The sequence below is a fragment of the Drosophila montana genome, unplaced genomic scaffold (genome assembly GCF_035044405.1).
Source record: "Drosophila montana isolate Dmon_TW-CO22-7 unplaced genomic scaffold, ASM3504440v1 contig_2178_1, whole genome shotgun sequence".
Classification (NCBI taxonomy): Eukaryota; Metazoa; Arthropoda; class Insecta; order Diptera; family Drosophilidae; genus Drosophila; species Drosophila montana.
This window is the reverse complement of record NW_026997075.1, coordinates 1,113,450-1,125,922: the sequence shown is the minus strand read 5'-3', so window position 1 is coordinate 1,125,922 and position 12,473 is coordinate 1,113,450. Positions and strand designations below refer to the sequence as shown.

The following is a 12,473-nucleotide window of genomic DNA, read 5'->3' as shown; positions in this document are numbered from 1 at the left end:
ACGTATTTATGAGTTTGCACGTGTTTCCGTCTGCACTGTCGCCAACGTCACCACCTGAAGAGCTCGAATATTTTTTGGCAACAAAATGGTATACAAAAAAAAAAAAAAAAAAATACCTGAAAGAAAATACTGAGCACTGTCGAGTGGGGATTCGTTTTCTAAGCGAGCGGCTGTTTGTTTACATCTCCGTGGTCCTGTGAAGTTGTGCGTTTGAGTGTGTTAGTGTGTGTGTGACAAAAAACGTTTATAAAACCCTGTATACGCCCATAAGATTTTATATTAAACGTTGCAAGTACAAGATGATAGATCTGTATAAAAATAAAGTTGTCTATAATTTCTTATCTCGCAAAAATAAGTACAATTGGAGGTTGTATGAGATACTTATTCGGGGTTTATTTGATTGGATATTTATGTCGGACATCGATACAATAATACGATTCACAGCTAAATATATAAATCGTAATTATTATATACACATATTATACACGTTCTTTTTTCATTTTCAACAAATCATATTAAAGGTTGCAAGAACTCAAATAAATTTTGGTCGACTTAAAATAATCATAAGATCTCCAAAATATGTAAGTTGTATATTCCTTTCCGATCAAACTAGTTAGGATAAGGAGTTGCCAGCTCGATAGTCACTAAAACGAAAATCGGCCTGTCCGAAATAAATTTAAATTTAATAAGAGAATGTAACTATAAGTTTGAAAATTATTTTATTTTATGGCTCTTTGGTAAAAACTTTTGTTTACTTTATAAAAATAAGGCGAATTGGCAAAAGCACCACTTGAGGCGATTTCGGCTTGTTTTTTTTTCTGAGTGTACGGTGAGTACTTTGGGCTTGAATATTGCATTGTTTAATTTTGCATACACATTAGCAGCAATAAATAGGCTTTATTTTTGCTCACCTACTCTCTCTCTCTCTCTCTGTGTCTCTCTGTCTGTCTGTCTTTCCCACTCGCGCTCGCTCTCTCACTCTTAACCAACTTAGAACTTTGGATTTGGCAACGCACACAAGGGATAATATGTAAAGTACATGAGTGTGCTCCAGTGTGTATAAGTAGATGAGTAGATACACTGAGGCTGGCGCATTGTGTATGTGCCAGATTCTTATGGAAAGTAAGACATGCCAGGCAGCAGGTTGTAAGCGGTAGAGTAGGACACACGCCCACAGGTAATAAGTTTGGCTTTAACACAAACTCGCACGTAAGCAGAAAGTGTGGCAGCAACTACTTGCAGCAAGTAGGCGAGTATCTCTCAGCTCCTTTATGCTTGTATGTTTGTTTCTCTTGAGAGGCTCTACACATTAACGTGCGGCCCGGGCACAGAACGTTAAGAGTTTTGCCTTTGGCTGCTGTGTCGGCAGCCATGCTCGTTTCGGCTGCCCAGCCAGGCCTGCCTGCCAGTCTGTCTGGCATTCATTGTCTCAGACATCAGGTGTGCAACATTTTCTATTTTCACAACTTTTACTTGGTATAATTAATTCAAATGCTTTCATAAAAGGCAGCCGTTGGCTTTCTCTGCTAATGTACGCAGCTGCGTAATCGTTTATATGGTATTCATTTATTTTTTCCTTGCCACGGAATTCTCATTCCCGCTTGAAGACAGCGCCAGGTAAGTCCACCTGTACTTTAAGGCGTGCAGAGCCGAGCTGGTCGAAAATTAATGGCTTTAAGTTGAACATTTAATGCATATATTTTAACGCTGCCGCCCAGCACTGATTACACACTGTAATGACGACAACAACCACAGCAATTAACGGGCAGCTTGATCAGGGCAATTGAGAGAATTGACCCAGTCAAGCCACAAAAGCTCATGATAAGCAATCGGTGGGTTCCTAGCCAATCCCATTTCTCATTAGTATGCATTGATAGTTGTTCGTTCGGCCTATCGATGGGCTAATGTAATTGAAAGGGATATAAAAATTAATTTACGAGCTTTGCACGCGCCACGAGACGCACTAAAAACGATTTCAGTACACGGGGCGTATGCGCAATGCATGACAACGCCAAGCGAAGTTTGCATCTGTAGCTGAGGCATACACAAGGCATTTGGCATTTGATGTAGTAAAGTTTTAATGACTCGAAACAACATTCACGAAGATGCCGAACTGTGGCTCAAGACAATTTAATTTCACAAATAGCTTTCCGCTAGAGTTTTTGGAGGAATTTCATAACATTCATCATAATTTATTGCCCAGCTATTATCACATACATATAAGATGTATTATTATTAACGTTCATTTCTATTGTCGACATAGCTTTATAAATTTGAGTTAGACTCTTATTAAATCTGAGTCTTGCATAGAATATTTTGAACGAGGCCTTCTGCATATTTTCATGCTTAAATTCTCTTCAATTTAGTGTTGAGTGCTGCAAATTTAATTGAACTCTTTCTAATAATAGAGCCCACTTCGGTCATTGTCCTTTGCTTTGCTTTACGCTCTCCGTACGCTTAAAATAGACAACAGCCAAAATCGGACTCCGGCGCCAGCTTCTACTCGGAGCTAGAGCTCTTGAATTCCCAGCTCAAGTGCTTCTGCAGAAATTGAATTTAATTTGTGTATGAATAAAATACCAAATAAAAAAAAAAAAAACCAACAGCCAAGGGAAAACGGCTTCGAAACGCCGAAGATTAAATGCTCTATACAAAAACATGAATTTTAAACGAGTTTTGCCCTAGGAGCTATACGATAGTCGATCAGGTTTTGCACACATGTTGGGAGAAAACTATAATATATTGGTCCGATTCTCCGATTGCCCGAAACAAAAAGACGAAACTATTCAAAGATTCATGAAGACTCAAAGCTGTAACCCAAGAGGAACTTTTGATACTCTTCAAGAATATATATAACTTGTGAGATGTTTGACATTCGTGACATAATTATAATGCCCCCTGCAAGGGTATAAAAAGGTTGGGGTCGCTGTCGCCATTGAGATGAGCAGGTCGTTGAGCAAAATCAAAATAGCACAAAATGAAAATGAAATTGAAGTTGGCCGAGTGCTATAAAATCAACAACAACAACAAAGAATATGGCTACAACCCTGGCATAGGGTTACAGCGAATATAAAGCACTAGACACGGGTAGCGGAATTCTGCAGTCCCAGTCCCAGACGTAGCATCAGACCAACCCCAGCACCCAACCCCAATCGCAAGCCCCAGCCCAATACCAATCCCTGCCCCAATCACAACCCCAATACCAATCCCAGCCCAGCTCTGCGCAACGTGTTGCTGACAATGTACTGCTGCGAGTGGGGCAGGGGCCATTGCCGTTGACAGCGTTGACTCCGAGTGCGCTGTCACTGTCCATGATAGCGATGACCATGAAATGATAATGAAGTTCATGATGAGCTTCCCGTTGAGCATAATGATGATGATGTTGTGATTCTGGCTGTGACTGTGGCCAGACGCCAGCTCCCAGCTAAGAGTTCGACGCCGGCAATTTGAATGCTGCTAAACTGTTGTTGTTTCTGCTGTTGTTGTTGCTGTTTTTGTTGAGTTTTATTGCCGCTGGCTCGCAAATTTTGTTAGCAATGGCTCCTCAAAATGAAAACATGAAACCAAATTAAGACGAACATGACTCTTAAATGGAGGCAGAGGCGTTGCTGCAGCCGGAACGGGAGCCGGAGTCGTTGCCGTGACCGGAGATGAAGACAGAAACGCGGCATACGTAGAACCGGAAGCGTATAATGGTCGGCCTCAAGACTTGCTAATGATAGCCCAGGACGCAGCCCATCATGTTTAAACATGCCAACACACACACATATATATATATTATATATAGATATATATATATATAAATATATGAATATATAGATATATATATATGTATATATATATACATATATAGCCAGACACCAGCTCCAGCTGCTGCTCCGGACTCCAACTCCACCTTCAGCACCAGCTCCGGCTGCGGCTCCTGCTACGGCTCCGTCCGGCTGATGTCATTTCGTGCGTTGATGGATTTGAGTAATTTCTTTATGCCGCATGCCTATTTGGGGCATCGCCCCATCATAAATTGAAGCTGGATTTAATTACAGCCTGTGCTGCACAGTGGCAACAACCCTAACAAATCGCAGCACAAAACGAACAAATGTAAAACTGCTGCCATAAAATGTGTTCCTATAAGGTTGGATGTCGCACTTTAGGTGTAAGTATCATCGAAATTTCTTTGACAAATATATTTTCATTAAATATCGTGAAAAGCTAGCCTCTAAAGAAACTGTTCCAATAGCTGCTTCTTGATTTGTGGTTCAATTTTAATCAAGGCTGCTAAACGATTTCGAACCGAACCAAGTTAGTTGCAAAAACAACCGAAACGAACCCGAACCAAGGCTTCTAATTCCACTATTTGTTTTCCTTGTCTATAAATCTATAAATCCTTCCACCAAGCTAGTTGCCTTAAAGAAACAGCCGAACCGAATCCGAGCTAAAACATATTTTGTTGCAGTTCAGTTTTAATCAAGTCTACTAATCAGATTCCGAACAAACCGGTTTGAACATATGTATTCAATTATTCGGCAAAACATACGTTTCAACTCAATTATAATCAAGGCAAAAAACAGGTTTTGACCCGAACCGGCTTGAACGCTCAGATTCAATATATTTTCTTCAAACAAACTATTTTCCCCATAAAACAGCCGAAACGGAACCCCAACCAAACCATATGTCCTTAAAATTTATTTTGAAATGGGAACCGAATTTCATTTTCTTCGAAATTTGGTTCGAACAGTGAACCAAATTTATTTATCAAGCAATATTATTTTATCAATATTAGATTGAAAAAAAAATATATTTTGCACATTTTCTCTCTCGCAGATATCAATACGAAAAAATCGTATAAAATTTTTGAGCTCAAAGAAGGGCTATGTGAGCCACTGTACTTTTGGGAGCGGGTTCTGCTGGCTCGACAATTATTCAAGTCATGCAGATTCGCTCCCTAGCCGCCAGGTGGCGCGCCAGTGGTAATGTGTGTCATGACCTTACGAGCAGCCAACAGCCGCAAATTGTAATTTCTAATTTTAGAGACGCTTTCCTTGTCGTTGCTGCCACAAAGCGCTGCACAGCATTTATTAAAATCGCATTTCAGTTGCGGGGATTTTCATTTTTTTTTTTTCCTTCAGTAATGCTTTGCCCGCTTTGCATTATAAAATTGCAATTCATTTCCTTAATGTTGGCAATTTTGGGTGAAAACTACTCGTAATTAGATGTCGAACGTCGACTTTAATTACCAGCAAACTACAGGCTGCTAATCGATGGCAACCGCCTTCTAAATGCGGCTCATAAACTGGGCACACAGAGAACACTTCACGCAAACATGAAGCATTTCTTAGTTTTGAACGGCAATTTGCAGTTGTCACGTTTTTGCACCTTGGTCACTTAATTACCTAATTGGCTATTAGCTAATGGTTGGCATAGGTGACTGGTGGGCGTGGCAGCACGCAGCTGTTGCTCAACCAAAGGGCCGCAAAGGTTGGTCAGTTGCAACTGCGAGGGCCTTATTCAAAACTTAAACTCGAATAGCCATCGAATAGGCCTAGGCTGCACGTGGCAGGTGGCAGGTGACAAGTAGCAGGTGGCGGCTTGCCACTTTTGTGCTAAATGCTTGCAACATCAGCTGCAACTGCTGGCCACCAACCGGCCGCAGCTTGATCAATAAATTCATGTCCATAAACTATTTCCTCTCAGCTGCAAGTCCATAAATGAACGTGCTCTAAAATTCGAATTATGGTCAATTATATATTAATTCTTTTTTGTTTTTAATTTTCTACCTTCGTTGTGGTTTGAATAATTATAAATGAATTAATGCAAATAATTATATTTAATGGCGCTGTTGAAAATATGACATTCAAATCAACGCAGCCGCAATTAAAGTATTGACAGCTCAAACATTTCTAAACAAGTAGCTAAGTCGGGAGTGCCCAAATGGTAGATACCCTGTACACAGCGCCGAGATGCCGATCAAAGTGCCTGACTTTTTTATACTCTTGGAAAGGGTATTATAATAACATGTGTGTCGCATTGAAGGAGACATCTCCGACCCCGTAAGTTATAGTCTCTAGATCAGCATCAACAGCCGTGTTGATTTAGCCATGTTCGTCTGTCCGTCCGTCTGTCGGTCCGTCTGTCTATCTGTTTTTATGCGAACTAGTCTCTTGCCTATAAAGCTTTCCTCTTGAAAATTAGTATAGGCCCGTTCCATATGTCGGAACCAACCAAGCCGGACCACTATATCATATGGCTGCCATAGGAACGATCGCTCGAAAAGTAGGATCTTGCATGGCAAAATATTCGGTTTTCCAAGATATTTTCATCAAACTCAGTATTTTCGATTTTTACTATTCTCACATATCTGCAAGGATATTAAATCTTCGGCGTTGCGAAGATATTCTGAGTTTCTCCTTTATTTTTGTTTTGTATTTAGTGGTCAAGCAAACTAAGCTGAAAATCGATATATCGATAAACGAATCGAATAAACTAAAACTTAACTATTCGGTTCTTATAGTCTTTAAGACGAACAATGCTAGATTGACATTGACTTATAATACGTATCCTTGAGCATGTCGGAAACGTCTCCCGTTACCTACATCTGCACAATACTTATATAACCCTTTTACCCATTTTCAATGAATACTGGAATATGCAAAATTGTTCTACTGAACATAACTGACAGCATTCGGGATAGTTCTATTAATAACAAAGAGTCCTATTCACGGTTGAATATCCCGTTGAAAATCATAAAAAATGTTGAAAAAAAATATGACATATTTTAGGTATGACAAATTAATAAAAATTTAAAAAATAATCTTTTGAATACAGGGAAAATATACCCTCGACTTGCTTGGCGTATTATTGGTCGATTGTGTAAATAATACGAATTTAATATTGTGCAATAATTCCAGAATAATCTGATTGTGCGCATAAGTCTGTATTTCAATACGAGGGAGCGTATACTTGTGTTATTTGCACGTGTTTATTCAATTTGATGAGAGAAAAAAATAATTATTAAATAATAATATCATTTCTGCCAAGCGCCATGCGATATAAATAATTATATAAGAACTTAATTCATCAGATTTGAGTTTTTTTATTTCATTTACAAATTACCACCGCAGCCTTTTGTTTATATACAAATGCGCAATTCGGAGAACTCTGAAGCGCGCAGCTCAATGCCTGAGGCAAAAAATAAATAAAATAAAATAAATAAAACAGAACTGCAAAAATTGCAAATAAAGTTAACAAAAATGTGGGTCGAATATTGTAGTTGTTGGCAAAGCATAATCGGGGTGCCGCAATAAAAGCGCAGAGTGCATTATTCTCAGAATTAAGTCGAAATTCTTTACCCACAAACCAGATGGGGCGAACCCCCTGAGAACCAGAGCTCAATGCCGAGAAACACTCGACCAGCCTTTCAGTTGAGCTTAAAACTAAGAATATCATATCATTTGGAATATTTGTCCTTTTGACTTATTTTTATTACTGGAGTCGATGCTTATGGCAACAATTGTTGCCGCAATTCAGACATCAATGGAGTTGTACCTGGCGGAGCAGAGCACTTAGTCTGAATGTGTCCATGCTGCAATTCCTCTGGCCAATGCGGGTTGACATATTGAAAGCTGCGGGACGCGCCGAAGGGCGGTGTCTTCACGTTTATTAACTGCAGCGGAGACAAACAAGTCGTGGTTAGGTAGAGGGAACAGACCCCAACTGTAACGTCTTTGGTTAGTCTTTAAATATTTTTTAATGGATCGCTTTCAATTAGCAGACGGCGAGCAGCAGGAAGCAAGAAGCCAGAAAGCAGAAAATAGCCGGAAGCAGGAAGCTGCAACCAGAGCTGGACGCATAAATCAATGCGGCTTCCCGCTCTCTTATCGCTGACTCTATACGAGTCCTTTGACTGAACCTGAACCTGGACCGGGACCGGGACCGGGACAGCGTTAATTAAGTTCATAGATGCGCGCACTTTCAATACATAATCAAATGCCAATTAGCTGACAACTACAGCTAACGTCTGCACACCGAACCAGCGCCCTTCATTCCAGCCAAAACAATAAACAATAAAGCGAATAACAATGTGGGAAATGAAATGGACGATACCTAATTAGCTGGGCGCTACTTCGCAAGCAACCCACAGTTTGCCCAGGAGCTGCCGTGTCCTTGCCACATGTTGGTTGGCCTTCGTCCAAGTGAATTGCTTTCTTGGCGCGCTTTTGTGTGTGTGTCTACGTTGGCTCCGATTCGCACACATTTCTGGCTCATTGATTGCGACAATGCCCCGAACAAAAGCCAGCAAAGTGTCAACTTTTGGAATTGATAGTCACAGATACCAACACATGAATGACTTTTGGCCACACCCCAATTTTGACACCCACACTCACACACAGATGCAGCAGCTATATATAAAAGAAAACAACAATCAAGCATTGCCTTAAGTTTCTAAAGAAAAGCTGCGAATTAGCAAACGTATCGATGACACAATCAAAATTATGAGACGCATCGTTCGCTAAATACTAACAATAGCAAATAGGCAGCTAAGAAATATTTGACGTTTTAGATAAATTCGTTTATTTACCAAAGATTTAAAGACTTCGAATGCCATATTAAAGTTCTGCTGCGCGTGTGTTTAAAAGGCAGTACGATTGCTTGTTGGGGCAGCTCGTAGCTGGATACAGGGGATAGATTAAGCTTATACGATTTGGAGTTCACGCTCAAAATTAAAAACTCATCCAATGCTGCAAAGCTGGTTCGAATCGAACCGGTCCGTACTCAGTTCCAATTTATTTTTAGCCATGAAGCGAAGCCCAAAACCCAAAATGGAACCATACTTTGCTTCAAAAATTATTTGGTTGAATATAGCCGAACTGAAAACCGAACTGAAACTCGAACCAAGACATATTTTTTTTCAAATGTTCTGGTTCAAAATAAAGCACTCAGTCGCTTAGTAGCTTAAATTGAAGCAGCGACTATTTTCGTTTGGGTTCAAGCCCTGGTTTTAACCACTGTGCCATTCGTAGCGTCCGAGCTGTCGTACGATAATGCTTGCACGTCTTGCAACTGACACAATTCCCGTAACCTTCGTCACTTTGTGGCTCTTTATCGTCGTTTGCCGTTTAACTATTATCCCATGCTATTTCTTTGCTTGTTTGCCGGGCGGGAAATGGGCTGGCCGAATAATCGGTATCTGAATTATTCTGCATCAGCTGTGCCAAGCTGCAAGCAGAGCATCAATCGCCTCGGCTCAACGCCTTCCATTTGCTGACATGGCCAACTAGTTGGGGATGGCTTAGGATTGGGCATGTTTTCGCCTTTTACCTTTACTTTGAGTTTCGGCCTCGTTTGTTTGGGCTTGGATCGCACCTAGAGTTCGTTGGAATTTCGGGTTTGGGCTTGGTCTTGAATTTGGGTCGCATTAATCAAGTGCTTAAATGCCTTGCACAACATTTTGGTCTAAAAATTCGATGGCATTGTTAGCGGTGCGTAAAATCGGATTTTGGCAGCCGCTTCCTCTTGAAGGGAAAGCGACGCACGCTGCTGCCAAGAGATGACGGAGAGTGGTGAATGGAGAGAGGGGGGGGGCGGGTTGCGGGTTGCGGGTAGCTTAACGAGTAGTGACAGCAATGTACATATATCACGCAATTTGGCTTAAACGGCAGCTCATTTTAAATTAATTGCAGACAGAGCGCCGGCAAACTTGAATGAATAATTCGACTTTATTGATTTCCATGGTAAACACACCAACACACACGCACACGCACGCAAAGCAAACAGGCAAACAATTTACAACATGATACATTGTTCGTGTCTTTTGTTTGAGTGTGGCCGACTGTGCGTGTGTGTGCGTCTCTATGTTTTTGGGGCTTATCCTCAGTCGCATACCTACTAATACCCATTGGTATTTGAGACTAATGACAGAGATAACAGAGCTTTGACGGCCAAGCGGCGACCACACGAGTCAACAACACAGCAGCCACAAGACAGCAAGAGAGCGAGGCAGATACAGAGTGCCAGAGAGAGAGAGAGATAGAGAGAGAGAGAGATAGAGAGAAATGGAGCGGAAGCGAGGGTGCCGCAGTTTGGCAAATGAGGGATTACAATTTGCGCAGTGGCCATAATATTGATTACGGATCTGGGCTTTTGAGCCGACATATCGAGCCAAAGGCAATTAACTTCGAATTATGATTAAGATGAATACCAACCGTAGCAGCCGCCCCTTCAGTCCTCACAGCCCCGCATCATGAATATGTGTTCACACATTTCTAGTATTCTTTTCGCATTTCACACTTGACCTTTTGCAGGTCATTTTCAACTCAATTTCCATCTTCAACTCCATTTCCAGCGCCACGGACATGCCCTCCATTTTGCTGTTTGTCCACTGCTGCGCCGTGTTCCGCAGCTCCGGCGGGACTTTAGTTGCCGTGTTAATTATTTAAACTCCAAAGTTGCGAGCACAGACACTGGCGCCAAGCAGCTCCCGACCCGGGCACGTGCCGCAGCCACTAGGCTCATCCAGGTGCCAGCTGAGTAGGCGAACGTGTTGACGAGCGCGAATGAGTCGCCCAAGTCGGGCAACGTTTTTACCCGCTTCCCGCTCTCCGCTCCCCGCTGCCCCAGTCCACTCACATTCCCATGCATAGGCAGGGTGCGGGGCATGAATATGCATAGAGCGTAAGGTGGTTTTCGCATGAATTAGTTATGAGGCCTATAACCGGCGTATTGCCAAACACGTCGCTGTCGACCGGGGCACCATCCGGCAGCGACCGACGTCATAAAAGCCTTAATATAATTAAGCCGAGGCTGGCAAACAAAACAGGACAGGACATTAAACAAAGTAGAGAGCACAACCGAAAAACAGCAGAACGCCAAACAAAACGACAGAAACATCAGACAAACCCATTCAAGCCCAAAGTGGGCGGCAAATAATTTTGATTTTTTGATTTATTTTTCTCTCTCTTTTGTTTTGCCTTTTGAATGGCTTCAATGCTATTAACAATAAGCACGCATAAAAAGGACGACTATTAAATACCCTTGCATTACAAAATTTCAATTCAAATTTGTTTTTATAGAAAACAATACGACAGCTTTTATTTGTTGCATAAATTCTTTACAGTGTGATTAATATTATTATCATGATATATTTTTCTATGTACACACACACATGGGAGTATTTATGAGAGCCTGAAGTGAAGGCAGGCACTTTACATGACCGTCCAATGGTTCGTATGTGTAACCTATAAACGTGACTCAATACATATAAGTGTACCTATAAATTTACACACAAACATAGAATAGAATATATATGTATGTATATGTATTTATATGTATGCATGTGTATGTGTATGTGCGCTATATAAAAACATATGCATATTTGTAAACATGGCTTAGCTGCTCTATCTCTGTCACTTGCATGTGTGTGTGAGAGTGTGTGTGTGTGTGTAATATGCAAAATGTTGTCATAAATATAACAGAAAAAGCTAAAAGCTAACACAGACTGTCAGACAGAGAAAGCGACAGACAGACAGTCATAGAGACAGACAGATAGGCAGACAATCAGACAGATATTCAGACAGACGGACGGACAGACAATCAGATAGACTGGCAGGCGTTGGTTCGAGCTGCTTCTGAATGGCAAATTGCACTCGGATGTGCGCGCACACACAACACACACACAACACACGCACAAACATACACACACACGCTCACACACACGTGTGTTGTCCACAAACAAAGTTTTTCAAATCAATAAGTTACCAAGATTTGTCCTATATAAATATATATATGTATATATATATGTATATATATATTTTAACATATATACTTTGTTTGCAAATGTTATATATTTTGCATAAATATTGCACATTCAGTTCATTTTGTCAGCTTCTTCTTTGATTATTGAATTGGATTATCTTGGATTGTGTATTTGTGGATTGTTTGCTTCTCTAATTGCATAGTGTTCAAACGCTCCATAAAATATCAAATATTTATTTTTGTATTTAAATAAATATATGCCAAATTAAAATTGTGTTTAGATTGCGTTTTGCAATAAACTAAATTTGCTGTTAACTCATTTTAAATGACTTTCACAAGGTGTTACCATATCGAAAAATGGTCTAGTTGGATTGTTAATGTGAATTGTTTGACAAAACGAACCCCTCTTAATATATAATTATTTGATAACTGTTATTTAAAGCATGTCTCAATAATTAGACCGTAAACGCAACGCCAATTTGAAAATAAACTCTTTTTATGTTAAGATTACCATTAAAATGTCTCATCAATGTTTGACTATGCGCAATGCTGAGCTGAAATGCAATCAATTGAATATTCAAGGACTCAAGGACTTGAATAGCTTGTGTCACTTGACGTTGCGTTTTTTTTTCTTCCTTTAGAAATGGATTTGGCTGGCGTGCCTTGCCACAATCAACAGGCGCTTTGCTCATGCTCCATTGAAAACTAACGACTGCAAACAAGCA

At 40.6% G+C, this 12,473-nt stretch overlaps 1 protein-coding gene and 1 long non-coding RNA gene across 9 annotated transcripts in view; one reads left to right on the top strand and one right to left on the bottom strand.

Annotated features, from left to right (window-relative positions):
- The window catches only part of LOC135427430 (Kv channel-interacting protein 1), a 98,096-nt gene that overhangs the window by 39,740 nt on the left and 45,883 nt on the right, over positions 1-12,473 (bottom strand). The gene's annotated exons all lie outside the window — the stretch shown is intronic.
- On the top strand, positions 7,463-8,090 carry LOC135427470 (uncharacterized). 2 transcript variants are annotated; one of them, XR_010436060.1, is made up of 2 exons: positions 7,463-7,690; positions 7,769-8,090. It is a non-coding gene; the product is annotated as an uncharacterized LOC135427470 (long non-coding RNA). The 2 variants fall into 2 exon arrangements; XR_010436061.1 differs by having other exon boundaries at positions 7,463-7,712.